The following is an 18,245-nucleotide window of genomic DNA, read 5'->3' on the forward strand; positions in this document are numbered from 1 at the left end:
TTGGTGATGCAAGTTTTATATATACACAAGTAAGGGGAAATATTTACAAGGGAAAGGGGCTATATACAGTGATAAATAAAAATGTGCCAGCAGGAAAACACCGAGGCGATGAGATGGAGCCGAAGCATACAGGTAGGTAGCAGACGCACCGGAGCTACCTGACAACAGGGAACAAAACAGGGTTTATGGCATACCGTTGATAGCCGAACGTTAAACACAAGTGGACGGAGAGAGTTGGAGAGCTTACTTGACCACCCAAACCACAGCCGCTGCGGTGATCGCCGCCTGATGGTACGTAGCACTCCGTCGCGGATCCAGAATAGCCAACACAAAATCCTAGGTAGGCGGGCAGGTGATGGAACAGGCTAAGACAAAGAAAAGTAGGCGAAACGTGGATCCTTTAAAACATAAAGCTCCACAGCGTAAAATCAACAGATGCAGCCTGTGCTAACTCGTTACCACTTGTGACAGCGATAATACTCCGACACCAGACGTCCGTGACTCTGCTCCCTAAAAGCGCTCACTGATGACGTCCGATGCGTCGCAGGTGTGTTGGAATGCCATCAAGCCCCGCCTCGCCTCGCCTACCTATAACCAAAAGGAAAACAAAACCCAAACAACAACAGTACACCTACCCACCACCTCCTAACAGATTTAGTGATAATCGATTGTGTTTATGCTTGTCTGTGTGGAGAGGATTGTTGGAAAAGTGATCATAATGTCCGCTATCACTGTCAATTGCCAGTAAACACTTCATCTGGCTGCTGAATCTTCACGTGACATATTATAAAGTCTGTATTATTGACTCTGTCATTAGGCACCATTCGTCTTATTTTGCGGCGCTGTTGTTCAATCGGGGAACGCTCTCTGTTGAGGAGAAAAGCAAAAATTTGTTGCGGATACGGATTATCCATTGTTTAAATGTCCCGGTAGTCAAAAAGGAGGCAGAGCTGTTGAGAAATGCTAGGAGCTAACTGGGCGCTAACCGTATCATTCAAATATATTGAATGTCGCAATGTTGGGAAAGAGAGGAAGTGATGTAAGATTTGCGCATGCGGGGTACAGATCGGGTTTCCGGTACGGATCGGGTAGTGACAAACCTCCCCCACCCTCATTCAGATCTGGCGTTTGGAACTATTTGGGTTTTCATGTGACGTATGACCCTGAAGGTAAGCGCGTCATGGACAAAAGTAAAACAGTATGTATGATGTGCCATGCAATGCTCAATTACATTGGTGGGAATTAGTGCGTTAGCGCAGTTAGCTCGTTAACGTGTTGGCCGTCCAGCCCCACGCAATGGGCGATCCGTGGTAGCTCGTTAACGGAGATTTGCCGTGTTGTGGCGTGACGTTATTTCAACGAGATTAACGCTGACAGCACTAGTCGGAACACAACGAATATGACTGCACATTTACGCCGACATCATCCTAGTGCAAAGACAAGTGGAAGCAGACAAAAACAACAAGCACGCATGCTACAAACTTTACCCGAGTCATTTAGACAGCCGTTAGCACATGATTCTCCTTATGGGACCTGATATGTTTAATATGCTGCTGAGAATATAGCCCAGATGAAGCGTATAGTATAGCTTTTATTTTGGAAAGAGCCATTTCTCTGTAATAAACTCTCTTTTCCAAAGATGAGTGATTCCTCAATCAGATAGATTTATTTATTTTTATTACTTTGTTGTTTCAGCAACATTAAATTTAAAAACTGTACTTTTGAGTTAAAATATATATTTATAATTTTAATAAATGACAAATTAAAAAGGCATGAACATTTTTTTTTGTATCGAAAAAATATCAAACCGTGACACCAAAGTATCGAACCGAACTGAACCGTGAATTTTGTGTATCGTTGCACCCCTAGCAATGAACCCAGATGCTGTCGCTTATAATGTAGATTGATCAGTCTGCGACAGGGAAATAGGAGTGTGACTGGTTACTCTGTGGACTGCTGGATTTTGGCAGATGAGGCTGGTTAACAGGAAAAAGCTTTCCTTTGAGGTTTTTTTTAAAAGTTACACGAGAGATAAATTAGCTGCTAAGAGACCTGCCTCATTCTCTTGACTCACTTGTTTCTAGGATGGATGACTACATTTGCAAGTGTCGTTATAGTCTAAACTCCCATGAGGCCCATCTCTGTTCTGTTTCTACTTGTAGAGGGGTAATCCTCTAGAAGAAACGAGGAGAAGAGGAATAGTTGGCAGTGATGCTAAAGCTGAACCCATTCAACTAGAAAAATTCACCTGCTCTGGAAGAAAAGTGAAAAAGAATTGAGGTTGGCGAATTTTTGTATTGTGATATTCATTTCTGTCCCTGTGACCAAAAGACCCAGCAGCCAAGGTGGGGATGCTGGTGGGAAAGATTTCATCTGAGTCAGTCCTACCAAGTATTATGATCACTGCTAAAATCTTTTGTGAAAGGAATACTGTCTCTTCAAGCATTTGTAGACTCTGGGGGACAGCAAAGTTTCCTGGCTAATGAGCTCACTAAGCAATTTGGCACCCCAACTTTTGGAAAGGAGCCTGTTCAAGTCACAACTTGGCAACACTCTCACCAATATCACTCACTGGACATACCCAGTGTCTCTAATCTTTTTTTGAAATCCCTGTGTAGATCAGTCTGTACATTTCTGATGACCACTTCTTCACTGGCTTGCGTACCCAACTGCACCTCGTGCATACCTGATCTGGTACGTCTGCGTGAGTGGGTGCAAGCGTTGGGGCCAGACTAGGGGCTAAACGTGGGGTCTCTGGAGTGGAGACACCAACGCACTGGGATGGCAGCCCCTCAGTGTCCGCAGTGGGTGGTGGAAGGGGTTCTGGCGTAGCCTGTGGAGATGGTTCGAGGTGGAGATGGCGGCGGTTCTATCGCAGCACCGCACCTGGGTGAGATAAGACCTTGGAGTGACACTCTCCTTGGAGGCAGGTGTTGCCCAAGTCTTCTCCTAGTCAAGCTTAGTAAGGACAGCATCCCCTGGATGGAGTGGAGGTAGGGGCTTAGTACCATGGCGGTGGTCGTAGTAGAACGCCTGCTTGGCCTTCTGACTAGTGTACCTTCGTTTAACCTCTCTTTTGTTAGACCATTTGGGTTGAAGATTCTTCTCCAAGGTGGGCAGTTTTGTCCTGATCTTCCTCCACATAATGAGTTCCACTGGGCCGAAGCCTGTAGTGGTACAGGGAGTAGACCTATAGCACATTAGTGCTATCAGTAGGTCATCGTGCCGGAGGATTTTCTTTGCAGTCTGTACTGCCCTTTCCACATGACCATTTCCCTGCGGGTGGTGGGGACTAGATGTTATGTGGGCGAAATCCATCGCTCTCGTGAAGGCCTGGAACTCAGAGCTGGAGAACTGAGGGACATTGTCACTTACCACCTCGTCAGGGATCCCAAACCTAGCAAAGGTTGACTTCAGTTTCTGAACAACCTGACCGCTGGTCGTGGATGGTAGGTGCAGTATTTCCAGAAAACGTGAGTAGTAGTCCGACACAACAAGGTAATTATTCTGGTTGTGTTCACAGAGATCCAGGGCTATCCTTTGCCATGGACGATCCGGCAAAGGTGTGGAGATGAGCCACTCCCTTGTCTGTGTTGGCTTCTGTGCCAGACAGGTGTGGCACTGCAGCACTGCGTTCTTTAGCTCAGTGGAGAGCCCCGGCCGCCAAACAGATGAATTAGTCCTATCCCTGCACTTGGTGAGGCCTTGGTGCCCGTCATGTAGTTTGTTTAGAATGGCTGTTCTTTGTGACTTTGGAATGACAATCCTGCAGCCTCGTATGACCAGGCCGTTGGCCTCTGATAGCTCATTCTTCATTTTCATGTACACTTTGATGTTTGGTGGCACACTAGCTCCATATGCAGGCCAACCACTGCGTATGTATGTGATGACAGTCTGTAGTTCAACATCAGTTGCAGTGGCTGCTTTAATGCTTTCCATTCGGCTTGGGGATGCTGGAATGCCCGGTAACACAGTGGCTATATAGCAGTCCACTTCACTGTGAGTGCTAGTGTCATCCTCAGCCCAAGTCTGTGGACTCCGTGATAACGTATCGGCGATGACAAGCGTTTTGCCAGGGACATAGACGGCCTCCGGCTTGTACCTCATGAGCTGCATCAGGAGGAGTTGACACCTCAATGGAACATTGTCAAGGTCCCAGCTCTTGACCAGGGGCACCAAAGGTCTATGGTCGGTCTCAAGACTGAAGCCATCTAAGCCACATAGATACTTGTCAAACTTCTTGCAGGCCCACACACTAGCCAAACACTCCTTTTCGATTTGTGCGTAGCCTGTTTCAGCCTGCATGAGGGGTCTAGAGCAGTAGGCAACCGGTTTCCACTCTGCGCCATGAAGCTGAAGCAGCACAGCCCCAAGCTCGTAGCTACTGGCATCAGTGGATACACCTGTGGGTCTGTTGGCGTCATATAAGGCAAGAATAGGTGCTGATGTAAGCACTCTCTTGATGTTCTCGAAGGCTGCCTGCTGTGGGTGGCCCCAGGTCCAAATCTTTTTGCTTTTAAGCAACTCGTACAATGGCTGGCATACTGTGGCAAGAGCAGGAATATATCTGCCCAGGTAATTAACCATTCCTAGGATCCATTTGAGGTCTTGCACATTTTCTGGTGATAGCAGCTGAAGAATGGCTTTCACTTTTTCAGGGTCTGGCCTGACCCCAGAATAGTTGATCAGGTGCCCTTGGAAGCGAAGCTGGCTCTGTCAGCTCTGTGGCCCCATAGACCAGGATGTCATCCATAAAGACCTCTACACCCTCAAGCCCCTCTAAGGTCTCCAACATCTTTCGCTGAAAGATCTCGTGTGCACTTGTTATCCCAAAGGGCAGCCTCTTAAAGCAATACCTGCCAAACGGGTGATGAATGTTGTTAGTCTGCAAGTCTCGTGGTGCAGCGGGATCTGCCAAAATCCACTGGCTGCATCCAGCGAGGAGAAGACCGTTGCCCCACATTGTTTCCTCAGGGGTAGGCAAGATGTAGCGCTCTCTTTTGACAGACTTATTCAGTTTTGTCAAATCGAAGTGCTGTTTCCAGTCGGGCCATTCCGTTGGCTTATCGAAGGGGAAGCTTGTCGAGGGATTAAATTTAGCCATTCTGTTGTTTCCTCCCTTATGGCGTTATTCCAGCGATGGTCCGGGTTACTTCTGACACCATGTAGAATGACCCCTCGGTAGCTTTCCTTATAACACTGCTTTATTGAACGTATGTTCAGCATCAGTTTTAATGGCACAACAACGGGTGCGACAGCTAGGAGTAAAAACTGCCACTTGGCAGCCCTGCCGCAAAGCATATCAGATGGCGTAAAGCTGCAGTACCTACCCACTCAACACAGGCATTAACATAACCCAGACAGTCCTCGCACATATTTTTAACACATTACTTGCCACCAACATTGTTATGAAGTGACAGGGAAAGGGAGGGAGACTTTGAAAACGTATTTACAGACAGTAACCAACAAATCCTGCGTAATATATATAGATTTAATATCTCTGTGGCCCATTCCAGTCTGACAGATGGAATTATACTGGCAAAGACGAGGTCAACCTTCTAAGCATGAAAGACTCTACAAGTTCATCTTAAGTTTATGTGAATGTTTCCTATTGTATTAGTTGGTTCAGCTGAGATGATTTGATCTTCTGCAAATAATCAAGTCAGAAGAGTGCTAGACATCTGGTATGACAGCTTATAACCAGTAACCATCTTCTCATCTCTCCTCAGTTATTAGATTCTGCCCTGTCTATTTGTACAAAGTGTCTCAAAGAACAATTACTGCAGCAGGTAGCATGTGGCACATTTTTATTGCTTCATGTACTATTAATGATAAAGCTTGCATATGCTACTTTTAGCATGCAGGTGAAGAATATTGCAGCAGTCACCACTGGCTGACCTTACTCTGTCCTTTGAGCCTCTTGATTCTCCATAGATTAAATTGAATTAATGCAACAAACAGCCACAGGACATCCAGGCAAACATTCCCTGGAGATATGCATTCTGAGCTGCAGCTTGGAGAACTTCCAGTGACTTCATGAGGAAGAAATGCCTATTTGTCCAGGAGTTTCCAGAGGGAACAATGATATCAGAGCACCCACAGTGTACAGGGATTTCCTGTTGTACCCAAAGAACTTTCATCAGTGGTTTGAAACACACACCACCTTGAATGAAAGGTGTGCACTTTTTATCATGTGAATACAATCTGTGGTTGTATTTTCATTCAGGCATGAATAATATGTATTCTACAAGTGTGCCCACCCATTTATCCCTGTGCAGGTGCAGGCCTATGGGTGTAGATGGGAAACACTCAAACTTTCCTTCTCTCTCTGTCTGAGGATGTGTTTTTTCATTCCAGTGTTTAGATTTAATTTAATGTGTTCTGTCTCAATCTCAGATTCCAGCAATATCTTTTAAGATTAGGAATAAAATAAAGACCAAAATAGAAGCAAAATCAGAGAAAACAACAGAGTTAATCAAAGACCCCGTACTATGTTTTAAAAATGTTTATGTTCCTGTTCTAGGCTTTTTGATTTGACTTAAAGCTCTCTAAATCACACACACACACACACACACACACACACACACACACACACACACACACACACACACACACATATATATATATATATATGACATGATAAACCACAAACACTGCAAAAATGAATCATAAATTAGCCCCAGGTTAATTTTGCTATACATTTGAAGCCAAACTTTCCATCACTGCAACAAATGAAACAGAGCTTGTCAAGGTTAAATGTATTTAGGAAGCTTTTATTTGATTACAAACAGGGTTATCACAACAGGAAAGGCAGAGAATACAGATTCAAACATATAAATACTGAGGCTGGGTCAAGTTCAGTATAATCATTTGTCTATAGTGAGTGAGAACACGCATGGCATATGACCCCTACGATATCTTCATCTTTATCCAATTAGTGTTTCTTTGAGGTTGTCAGTTTAATGTAAATTCTATCATTGTTTTATTAATGAATGTCTGCAGAGTGGTATGCACATGTATTGTATGTGTATTCCTTTCTGTCAGTTCAGGCTTGTTGCTCTACTGGTTGCTGACTATGCTCTACCTTGAGGGTAATAGGTTTGCTCCACAGTTCTTTCACTTAGATGTATCGGATCAACCCCTAGAATGTTTTTGGTTTTAGTCTGTTGGCATCCCCTTTTTCGCTTCTCTCTGATGGTGTTGTTTCTGCTTGTGACTCATTCAAAATTCTTTCCACTAATAATGTATAATGCTTCCTGGCACAGAGCAGCTGGTAGAAATGGGTCTGTTACCTAAAAAACAGTGACCCTGGCTGAATCATAGTAAGCCTTGTATGTTTCTGAGATAAAGTTCTTTGAACAAAGGACTCGTGTAAGCTTTGACTACTAATTTTAATGTGGCAGTGATAATTAAAAAAGAAAAGACACAACCTTATGTACACTGCATATTTCTCCTATTTTAAAACAAGTCAACAAGCAGGTACTTATTCTGTAGAGCTTTCATCAGATAACAATAAAGCACTATAAGAAATGCTACGAGGCCACACCCATCATCACCCAGGGCAAAGAAACCAGAGAAAGAAGACCCTGATCTTTCACGATGGAAGTAAATCTTGAAAAGAATCTTTTAAAGTATTTATTTTCAAAACTATAATATATGTTACTGAGGAGTTACACTAATTTTTAATTATGCATGCTGACATTTCTTCCTTTTAAAACTTAACCTTTGCTTTGGCCAAAGTCAGTTTAAGAAGCAGGTAATTGTAATTTTCTTCTTTTCGTACACAATGTGAAAGACTATGGATCAAATTTGTTAAAATTGCTTTATGCTTCATAAGACATGGAGGGATTGGAGCATAGCTGAGACACTGTGTGAGAGCTGAGCAGCGAAAAGAAATTAAGTGAGTAGCCGCTCAATGGGAGTTGACTCTTCTGATTCACTGCAAAGCTCTCTCTAAGCACGGCTCTTAGAGCTGATGCTTTTGCGCACGACACATTATCGAACGTTACGTTATGTGTCATGGATACTGTTGATTCCAAATCTCCCGACCACTATGTCGATCTGAGACAGCAAGACCCAGACAGCGAGACCAAGACAAGACCAAGACCACGTAAAAGTGGTCATGAGACTGGTCTCGTGACCAAGACCAGTCTCGAGACATCCAATTCTAGTTATTTGACAATTGTCTGATATTTATTAGAAAATAAATAAGTCTCAGAATGTCAAACAAACGGGTGTTTGGATTATATTAATCAAATCTATATGATGACGAAACCTCAGCATTTATTGATTATTAGTTGTTCAACATCCTCGTTTTACAGTAGGCATGAATGAAGTCACAGATAAATCGCTTCTGTCTCTGCACCTCACTTCTTGCTTACCTTACAGAGGAGGTGGAGGGATGAAGATGAGAAGGGGAGAATGAGGATATCGGTTTTGGAGGGAGGAATGTCCTGACAGGCCCCGGCATATTGAGGCATCGACTGTCACATTTGTTATGAGTGGTGGAAAATCTTCATAGCAAGCTTGAAAGCCCCTCAAACCATTTTCCAAAATAGCCCAGATCTATCTTGCAATGTGCTGGACACCGTATGTAAACTCTCTGTGTCACATGCCTTTCTCTGCATTGAGGTAAATGTTCGTCTGTTGTCTCTATGTCATCTCGGATAGGACAGTCTTCTTTAGTGGACTCTGAAAAAAATGTTCTGGAAACCAAATAAAATGAAACCAGCTGAGAGTCTACGGCACACCTATCTGTCTCCGCATGCCTGAGTTGTTCAGGCTGTTATACCAGAATTTTACTGATAAATTTAGGACGGAAATAAAAACTGATATTATTGGGTGGGCAACTGTGATTGCTTTGTAAAATCAGAGAAGAAAAGATATTATGATACATTTAGAAACTGATAAAACAAGACTGCCTCCCAGATGCAATTATGCATCCTTTACAGAGGTAGCACTGTTGCCTTGACGAGTGATGACCATGAGCTCTCTCGGGGACAGCATTTTGTCTTGTTTTGTAGGAAATGAGTAGAGACCATCTGCTGCCACAATAAGTTCAAAGCAAACATCATAAAAGCTGATGGGATCAGCATTTTGGTTGAAAATAGTTTGAAAGTCCTGCATGTGTTTGCCTGTCAACCAGGAAGTGAGCAGGGAGCAGACTGAAACCTGTAAACATTTCTCTCAGGATGAGTGGTTTGTTACAAACATAGGCCTCCCCAATAAATCACAGCTAATTCACGCACAACCGTCAGCATGCCGCAAGTCATTAACCCCAGGTTTTAAACATGTGTTTATGAGGGATTTTGTTGCTGGGAGATTGAGGACATATTAACACTTGAAACTTCAAGGGTTTATTACACTTACTGAAGCTGTTGGGATATCCAGGCGCTGCCTCTGAGCTACATTGTCCATGTCTGTAATGTTAGTGACATGAGTCATTCTGTACACAATACAGTAGGCATGTGTTCAAATAGAAATACATTTTAGAGCGTGCAAGGACAGCAGCTGAATTTGAAAATAGCTGTTGCTTTATCAAATTCCATGTGTCTAAGAGTGTGTAATATGAAGCAAGGATGGACATTAGAAGGTGTTTATCAGGTTAATAAGTCACCCCAGTGCTTCCCAGTGTAGCTGTAAGTATGATCACATAAAAGGGATATTGTTGGGTTATGACCTGTGGCAAAAAGGAAAAGATCCACCAGCAGGAGTGTGGCAAACTATTCAAATAGAAAAAGTGCTGATATTAAACATGTGATACTGACAGAAAGCAAAAAAACAGTGTTATGTAGATGCGTGTGACAGAAAAAAATGATGATGATGTTCTACATGAAATGCATCAAAATAGTAAGAAACGTGTTTAGAAAACGCACCACACAACACTTACCGTTGTATCTCTGACCACATTTGATGGAAACTATTATTGCCAGGAAAACATTTCAACAGCTTTTTCACCACCTTTGAGTTTGCCACCTTTATGCGGTGAACCTCTTGTGTCATCACCCTAAAGGGTTCATATTTGCAAATGTGGAAAATATTACCTCACACTGAGCAGAAGAATGATGTGCACCTGTCACTGCTTTTTCTCCCGTGCTGTAAAATAAACACCCAGAACGTCCTGAGGGGGGAAAACGATTGCTCATTTCTTTGGTAGTGTGTGTTATTATTCTTGTATTTAGACAGGCAGCAAAGTTACCAATGTAAAGAGAAAGCAGCAACAACATCATTTGAGCTGTATTCCCTCTAATCATTATGGTAACACCCTGTCATCCCAGGGCTGATAGAGATTTCACGCCTTGTGCCAAAGGGATGTAATTTCCTTTCATGGATGGCAGACAAAGAATTACTCTCGTAAGTGATGGGTGCTGGCTCCAGCCAGGTAGAAGACAGTGATACTTTTTACTCTTTGAGATTTTTTGGCTGCAGGTCACGTGAATATTAAGGATGACAGCACTGGAAGGTATGCAGAGCAGCTGTTGGTTCATGCACAGTACCACGCTGGTACATTGTTTGCAGTGTTGAGTCAGACCTGTAAGACACACCAAACGACTGGCAAACCCTCCAGCCATTTTTGTGAAATTAATTTAATCATAAAGAGTGTTGCAAGTGTTCCAGTAACCAAGTTAGATATTTAGAATACAGACTTGTGCTTGTTACAACTGGTTACTTTGTTAAAAGTAATACATTTCATAAATAACTTTTCTTCTAAGTCTGCTTTACTTTAGTTAAACTGCTGCTGATTAGATTGTCAATAAGATGTTTTTACAAGACTAGTCCTTTGACTAACAGGGTATAAGTGATTCAGTAGTTTGTACAACCACATTTAGCAGCAATACCTTGAAGTAATTGTTTCAAGGTATTGTGTTTCACATCATTGTTGAGGATTTTTGCTCCAGTTCATTGAGGTTTGCAGGGACTCATACACAGCTCTTAAGATTCTGGCACATGTCATTCAGGATGAGGTCAGGACTTTGAGTCATTGCAGCAACCTGATTATTTTCTTTTTCAGCCATTCTGTTGTAGATTCTCTGGTGAAATTGGGATCATTGTCCTGTTGCATGACTCAATTTAGGTCAAGCGTTAGTTATCGGATAGATGGGATCACATTTAACTACAAAACACTTTGGTATACAGAAGAGTTCATAGTCGACTCAATGAATTCAAGCTACCCAGGTCCTGTGGCTGCAAAACAAGTCCAAATCAGCCCTCCACTACAGTGATTTCTAGTTGGTATGAAGTTTTTTTTTTTACTAACATATTAATAATATATTTTCACCAAATTTGGCACTGTGTATTATGGCCAGATAACGATCAAGTCCTTCTTAGTCAGGAAGAAACTGATGTGATTAGATTGATATGTAGATATGTAAATGCACTTTGATCATTTTGACACTGTGCATAGTTAGATCTTTAAGCCTAATATAATTGGTACAAACTATTTTTAACAAATACATTGTTAAAGTGTCTGATGTTATAGAAAATGACACAATGAATAGTACTGCAAGAATACTTGAGTACCCGGCTGTCTCTGCTCTTAAAGAGTAGATTAAAGAGAATGCTGTCTCCTAGCTGGTTTTTTAGTATAAATTACTTGGAACGCAACATCTCCTTATGTAGTGGTAAATGGACTGGTTACTCTACTCTTCTGAGCTCTCAAAGCGCTTTACACAACTTTTGCATTCACCCATTCACACCAGCACATTTTCTTAGTGCTTTCTAACAAACATTCACACACATTCATACTCCGATGGATGCATCGGAGAGCAATTTGGGGTTAGTATCTTGCCCAAGGATATTTGGCATGCAGACTAGGGGGAGCCAGGAATCGAACCACTAACCTATGGTTTACACATTTATTTATTTATTTAGGACAGTGCATGTTAATGAACATAAATGTAAAAAAAAATTACATGAATGTAAACATACCAGATTATAGCCAAGGGCTAATTTCCATCTGTTGTCCTTAAGCATAAAAATAGACATAATAATTCATAAAAATTCATCATTCATTCATAATAAAAACTCCATCACCAAACTTACACATACACACCATTCTGTTCCCAAATAAAACCTTAAAACTATACAACTCATACATGATCACACACTTGATTTGTCCATAACCAGTTTTTAACCTTTGCCTTAAACAAATTGAATGTCGAGCATTCTCTAATGGGTTGAGGAAGACTGTTCCACAGATGGCCACCCTTAACAGAGAGGACGTTCTGCCCAAATGCTGTCCGTCTGTGGGGTATAAACAAGTCTCCTCGGATTGAAGCTCGAGTGGTCCTGTCTGAGCTTTCTTTATGCCTAATGAACTGCTTTAGTGGTTTGCCAAACAAGAGAAACATCACTGGTTCAGTGCTAGGAGACGACACAAATCCCTTTGAACTTGCTCTAGAAGGCGTATGTGGTGTAAAAAAAAAGAAGCAAAATCAAACACGCAGAGCTGCTTACTGAAAGTCCAGCTGCTAGAGCAGCTCTAGTATTGGTATACATATAAAATGCATGTGCTTGTTTGACACCCCTGTTGTGTTTCTCTTACACCATCTTTGAATGTTACTGTTGTGCCGGCCTTCTGCTTTGGGCAGGGCCTGCTGTCCCTTTCTGTTTGTCACTGTGTTGTCTTCCATGTTCCTGGTAGGCGGGGTTAATCAGTACATCTGGGAGCACCTGGCCAGTCTCTCTGGAGCATTTAAGAACAGACTGTCCTCGTCTCTCATTTATCTATCACATATTTGTTGGTTTGGCTTTGGCCTAGTTGTTTGAGGTTTTACAACACTATGCATACTTAACAATCCATCGCCCATCTGTCATGGTTCCTGGGTCATACACCCAGTGTTATGGACTCTCTGGTTTTGTTCACTTTAATATTTCTAGTAATTCTGGCATGTTCCTGGGTTTTGGCCCCAGCGTTCTGTGTTTTCAACTGATGATTTTAATGTTTTGGCATTTGAATTATTAGTTCCAGGTTTTAGTTATAGGTTAAGTCTATTTGATTTGCTTGGAGTCCCCTTCTTGCCTCACTATGTTCCCATGTCCATCCTTGTCTCTCTGTATCTTGTCCTGAGTCTCAATAGTGAAGTTAGACTTGTCTCTGTGTCTGTTACCCTTTGTCAATGCAGTTGTGTCCCCGTGTCTGTCTGTTCTGTCTGTGCCTTGTAGTTTGTGTTGTTTTTCCCCAGTCAGTCATGTCTCCATGTCTGTTTCCCTTGTTGTCCATGTCAGTTCATGTGTTGTAGCCTCTATGTTTCCCTTTGTATTGTGATCGTCTCATATCCTTTGTGCATCGTGTTCAGTTTTGCTTTCCCTTGTCTCTTTACTGTATTCAGCTCAGCTGTTTTTTCCTAGGTATCTCCACTTTGCCCTACTCCCTGTTGTGTATTTAAACTCTTGGTTTGAATTCCTCATTACTCTTGCTGTGTAACCCTCAGCTCCTGGTTTCCTAGTCCAGCTCTGTCCTGGCTTATGTATTTTTTATATTTCGTAAGTTAACAGTAATAAAAGTTAAAGTGGTTTCACATCCTGTCTCCTGCGTCCTGCACTCAGAGTCCAAAACCTGCCTTCAGCACAGCGATACATGAGAGCATCCAACTACTGACACACTGATAACTGATTAACACACCTCATGGAGTATTATGGTTTTCCAAATTATCTGGTCGATAAATCGCTAAAATTTGGTTTAATTGTGTTCTCTCCCATTATTTGTCATGGCACTTGAGCCAGACTCTGACACTGAGAAGTATGTTTGAGAAAGGTGGCTAATCACATACAGTACCTAAAGTGATATTGATACATTAACAGTTTGACAGTGTTTTAATGATGCAGATTGCTAAAGCCTAATTTGAAACATTTTAGAAATGCATTATTATAAATTTACCTTTCCCCCCCCTGAAAACTCTTGAAATAGTACAGACCTGCTCAAAATTTAGAAAACATTTACTCTAACTTCATCAGTTTACGAGTGTTTCATGGTAATTTTCTCAGCGTGGAAGATATCAGTCTTCCACAATCTACTAATCTTTTTAAAGTCAAATGATTTCTCATCTTATGTTTCCAAAGCTGATCCAATCCTCCTGATAGTGCAGAATCCCAGACTTCATATCCAGACAGAGAAATCTTTGTGCAAATTAAACCAAAGGTGAAAATGTGAAATCACTCAGTTGTGCAGCGGAAACTTTTCACAATACTGTGGCCATGAATGGTGCCACCTTTTTAACTCTTGTTCTGAATCACTTGTTATTTACAAAAAAATACACTAGACAGCCTCTTCCGCCCTTTCTTTTTTCTTGTCTTGAACACATCCTTCATAATCGGTAATGCATAATAAAACAAGATATAATCAGAAACCCTTGAGTGTGCCCAAGAAACCATTTTTAGTTTGCACCCTGGAAATCCCATTATGACATGGACGCACATGGACTTGTACCTCCACGATGTGCATAAGACATCATTCTCCGTGTTGGTGTTGCAATAGAACATCTGCATGACACCTTAATTTTGTCTTTAGATACTTCAGCAACAATAAAAGTGTATTAAAATCTGACCCAAAAGAAAAAATCACACAGCATAGACCCATGAATGTTGCTAAACCAAAAAGCGCATGTCTGATCGAATACCTTCAGGCTTCAGACTGCTGTTTGGTCTCAAGGTCATCACCACTGATACAGTTTGATCTCTTAGAGGTCCATGCTGGAACCATAGCGTGCTTAGAAGATTTGTATCTGTTGTTTTTCTTTGTTGGTCAAAGGAAAGCTGAAAGACTCAACATGTCTCCATCATATCTCCACGAATCTAAGCTTTTCTTTTGCTCCCCAAATGCTAAAAGTGTTTAAAATTTTTTTGAAAAATTAAACAGGTCTTTAGATGATGCTGGGTTGTACAAAAGATGCAGTGAGGTACATGGAATGACATTGGGAGTGCACTAGAGCCACCGAGGAGGCCATCTCTTGTACAAAAGGAGTGAACTGATACATGAACCTTGTTTATGCTCCAGCTAGACACAAGCATATCTACTCTAATTAAAAAGTAAAAAACAATTCCACAATCTCATATTTCTAACATTTATAATGGATAATAATGTGTCGTTGCAAATTTTCCGTGAATTAGAATGTGAACTTCATCATTCAGGAGGTTTACACTTCTTTCAACCATAAAGTCTTACTCGTGCTTCAACCATGACACAAGTATAAGGCTGGTCTGACACACCCGGCTCTTCCATGTGAATCAGCACATCCTCCTCAAGATGTACGTACACACACACACACACACACACACACACACACACACACACACACACACACACACACACACACACACACACACACACACACACCATCCCACGTACTGTATCCCAAACCACAGCAGTTCTGACTGGAAGCTCTGAATAACCGTTTAAAGATGTCTGTTTTTTCTTTTCTTTTTTTTAGCTGTGTGTGCTCCATCACACTCCATTATGCAGAGGAATGTGAGGGCTTGGCTTTTACTTGGCAAAAACAAGATTTGAGAAACTATGCAGCTGAAGGATATAACAAAAACACACAGCAAACTCATTTTTTTGGCAGAGGAATTGTCATTATGCTCATTAACACAAGGTTGTTTATGTCAAATGCCAGAGATTTGTAAAACAAAGCGTCCAAAAAGGCCAAAGAATAGAACTGATATCATTAAACCTGAATATTCATCAGCTAAAATGTGGCTTATAATGTTCATTATCATGGCAGTCTTGAACACATACAAATTAATCAAATATAAAAATAATTTAATGCTACAGGCAAGTTGGGGTTTCTAATTCGAAAGACCTGCATTTGTGTAGACTGTGGCACTCAAAGACCCTGGAGGGGAATACATATTGAAAAAACCAAATACGGCTTTAGTCATGAAAATTCTTTGTTTTTTTTTTCACTTCAAACTGGAAAATGACCTGCAAGCGTTTGATGACTTGAAATCTGATCACAAAGACTTCATGACTTCCTGTTCTGCCTGCAAGTTATTGTTTATATACCAAAAACCTAAACTGTTCCCAGACAGTAGCTGATAGTTTTAAGATTGCACTTTGGCAATATGAGCAAAAATGTTTTCCCTCTTGGCTCCCTACATAGGCTGTAAACAAGAGCCTACTCAAACATGATTGGTCAGTAGTCCTTGGACTAAAAATGGGCTGCAAATCACAACGATTTGGTACAAAACATGGGGCGAACATGCAAACTCCACAAAGAAATGCCTTAGCCAGGTTTTGGAATTGAACTTAGGACCTTTTTCCTGTGAGGCAACAGTGCTAACCACTACACCACCATTCAAACTAATGGATAACATTCATGCAACTAGCATTACATGTTGAAGGTTAATGAAAATCACAGTTATGGCACAAAAATAGTTTAGCTTTAGGCAATAAAACACTTGGTTAAGAGTAGGGAAATACTTCAGAGATGAAATGCTATGCTAACTATGTGTAGCTTATACACCACACCAATTCTTCTGCCGGCCTTGTCCTTTGTGAGTGTTTGAAGACTGAAAAATGAGGTATTGTCTGATATTTATCTAATTTCTAAGAATTTTCAACAGGGTTGCAAAATGTTAACAGTGGTTTTTAGATCCTATTTTTATTCTCTTTGGCGGCTGCAAAATATTGGTTAAACTAACAAATATATGACTGCAGGTGAGATTGCAGTGGACTGTTTTCAGGCCACGGTGGGTTGAGATTGCTGAGATTTATGGGAGTAGTAGTTTGAGACCACTTGAGTCTCAAGACCACCTGAGACCACCTGAGTTCAAAGTTGCAGATAAACCCTTAAAACCTCAGACTGCACAGAACAATTACCTTTTTGTTCTGTTGCCATTGTGATAAAGATTACTGTTATGGCGATGAGGAGCTAAGTGCCCTACTAGTTCAATAATGCTGGAGATAAACCTTTACAGGATGTCATATTCTGAACAAATGTGCTTTTTTTAAATTGAGTTTCTGACTTATATTGTTTAGATTGTGAGCAACATTTTTGATAATAAATGTATCCAAGTGCTTCAGTGGGTCAGTAATGCAGCAGATAAACTGTTAAAAACACATTCTTCACCTACCATGTAAGGCTCCCTGCTATCAATGTGCTGTATTCTCATTCCTGAAGAACTCCACACCTGATACACACATGGAGGGTGTGGTGAGCTGAGGAGTTATGAGCCAATAGACATCCTGGCTCACTCACACATAGATGCATGCACACACACATTCTCCGGTAGTTTTCCAGAGAAATCTAACCCTTGAGATGTGAATGATGCTTTCACACAAAATGGCCACCGTTGGACAGCTTTCAAAATGCTACAAAGCTTTCTTTTTAACACGGTGGGGGAATCTCTGGTTTTAATGATGCTACTTTGCGAGAGGGTTTCCCCCTTAAGACATAGCATGCGACCTGCGTAACTTTCACAAATACAGCGCTCCATTGTCTTCGCTGTGTGCACACACTGAGCCCCGGCTGTTAACCTTTTATTAAAAGTAGATAAAATTGACTTTGAGACTTTGATTTAAAAAAAAAAGACTTTGATAAGTCTAAGTCTTTGATGCATGCCCAGTAAATCTTCTGGCAGGAATTTCTCTTGGTGAAACTGATCCAGAGGCAGAGTTTATGGAGCTTTTAATGCAGTCCTGTTATAATAAGGTGAAGCTCTGAAAACTGTGCAAAAGTTTCTGCAGGAAGGAAAAAACAATCAAAAGTATGGAAAATTATCACTTGTGTCTGTTGGGTGAAGTGATCGAAAGTAGACATTTCATAAACTTAAACTCGTGTACTACTTACTTCATCTTCTAAAGACTGCACTACAAAGCAGGATTTGGGGCTTAGCGAGATAACTTTGGCATTAACGTTCGGGTGGTCCACTTCTAACTGAGTGTATTACCATGGCAACTTAGGCTACACACCTAACGTGCACTGAGGAGATTATGTTCAAGATCAGAGATTATTACGTGTGAAATCACTGTAGTGGTCGACTCTAGTGAAAGCCAGTGGACCTCAGGGCACGGATGTTAATATTCCCTTGGGGATAAATAAAGTCTTTCTGATTCTTGCAGGGTCGGCAGGTTTTCAACAGTGGTTTAAGTGATAGTTGGTGTGTGTAGCAGTGCAGCGAAAAGAATCTTTTCAAATCAACTGACATAATAATTTGCATTTGTTATAATAGAATTATAATTTCTATTGTGAGCGCCTGTAAATTTTGAGTGTAATCAGCTGACTTATATTGCTGCTGCTGCTGTA

General features: G+C 41.4%; 1 long non-coding RNA gene across 1 annotated transcript; it reads right to left on the bottom strand.

Moving 5' to 3' along the window:
• On the bottom strand, window positions 1-384 carry LOC145429876 (uncharacterized). The gene is made up of 2 exons (XR_013910207.1): window positions 248-384; window positions 1-158 (listed from the first exon to the last, which is right to left on the bottom strand). It is a non-coding gene; the product is annotated as an uncharacterized LOC145429876 (long non-coding RNA).
• Window positions 385-18,245: the final 17,861 nt, after the last annotated feature.

This window comes from Astatotilapia calliptera, chromosome 7, assembly GCF_964374335.1.
Source record: "Astatotilapia calliptera chromosome 7, fAstCal68.1, whole genome shotgun sequence".
Classification (NCBI taxonomy): Eukaryota; Metazoa; Chordata; class Actinopteri; order Cichliformes; family Cichlidae; genus Astatotilapia; species Astatotilapia calliptera.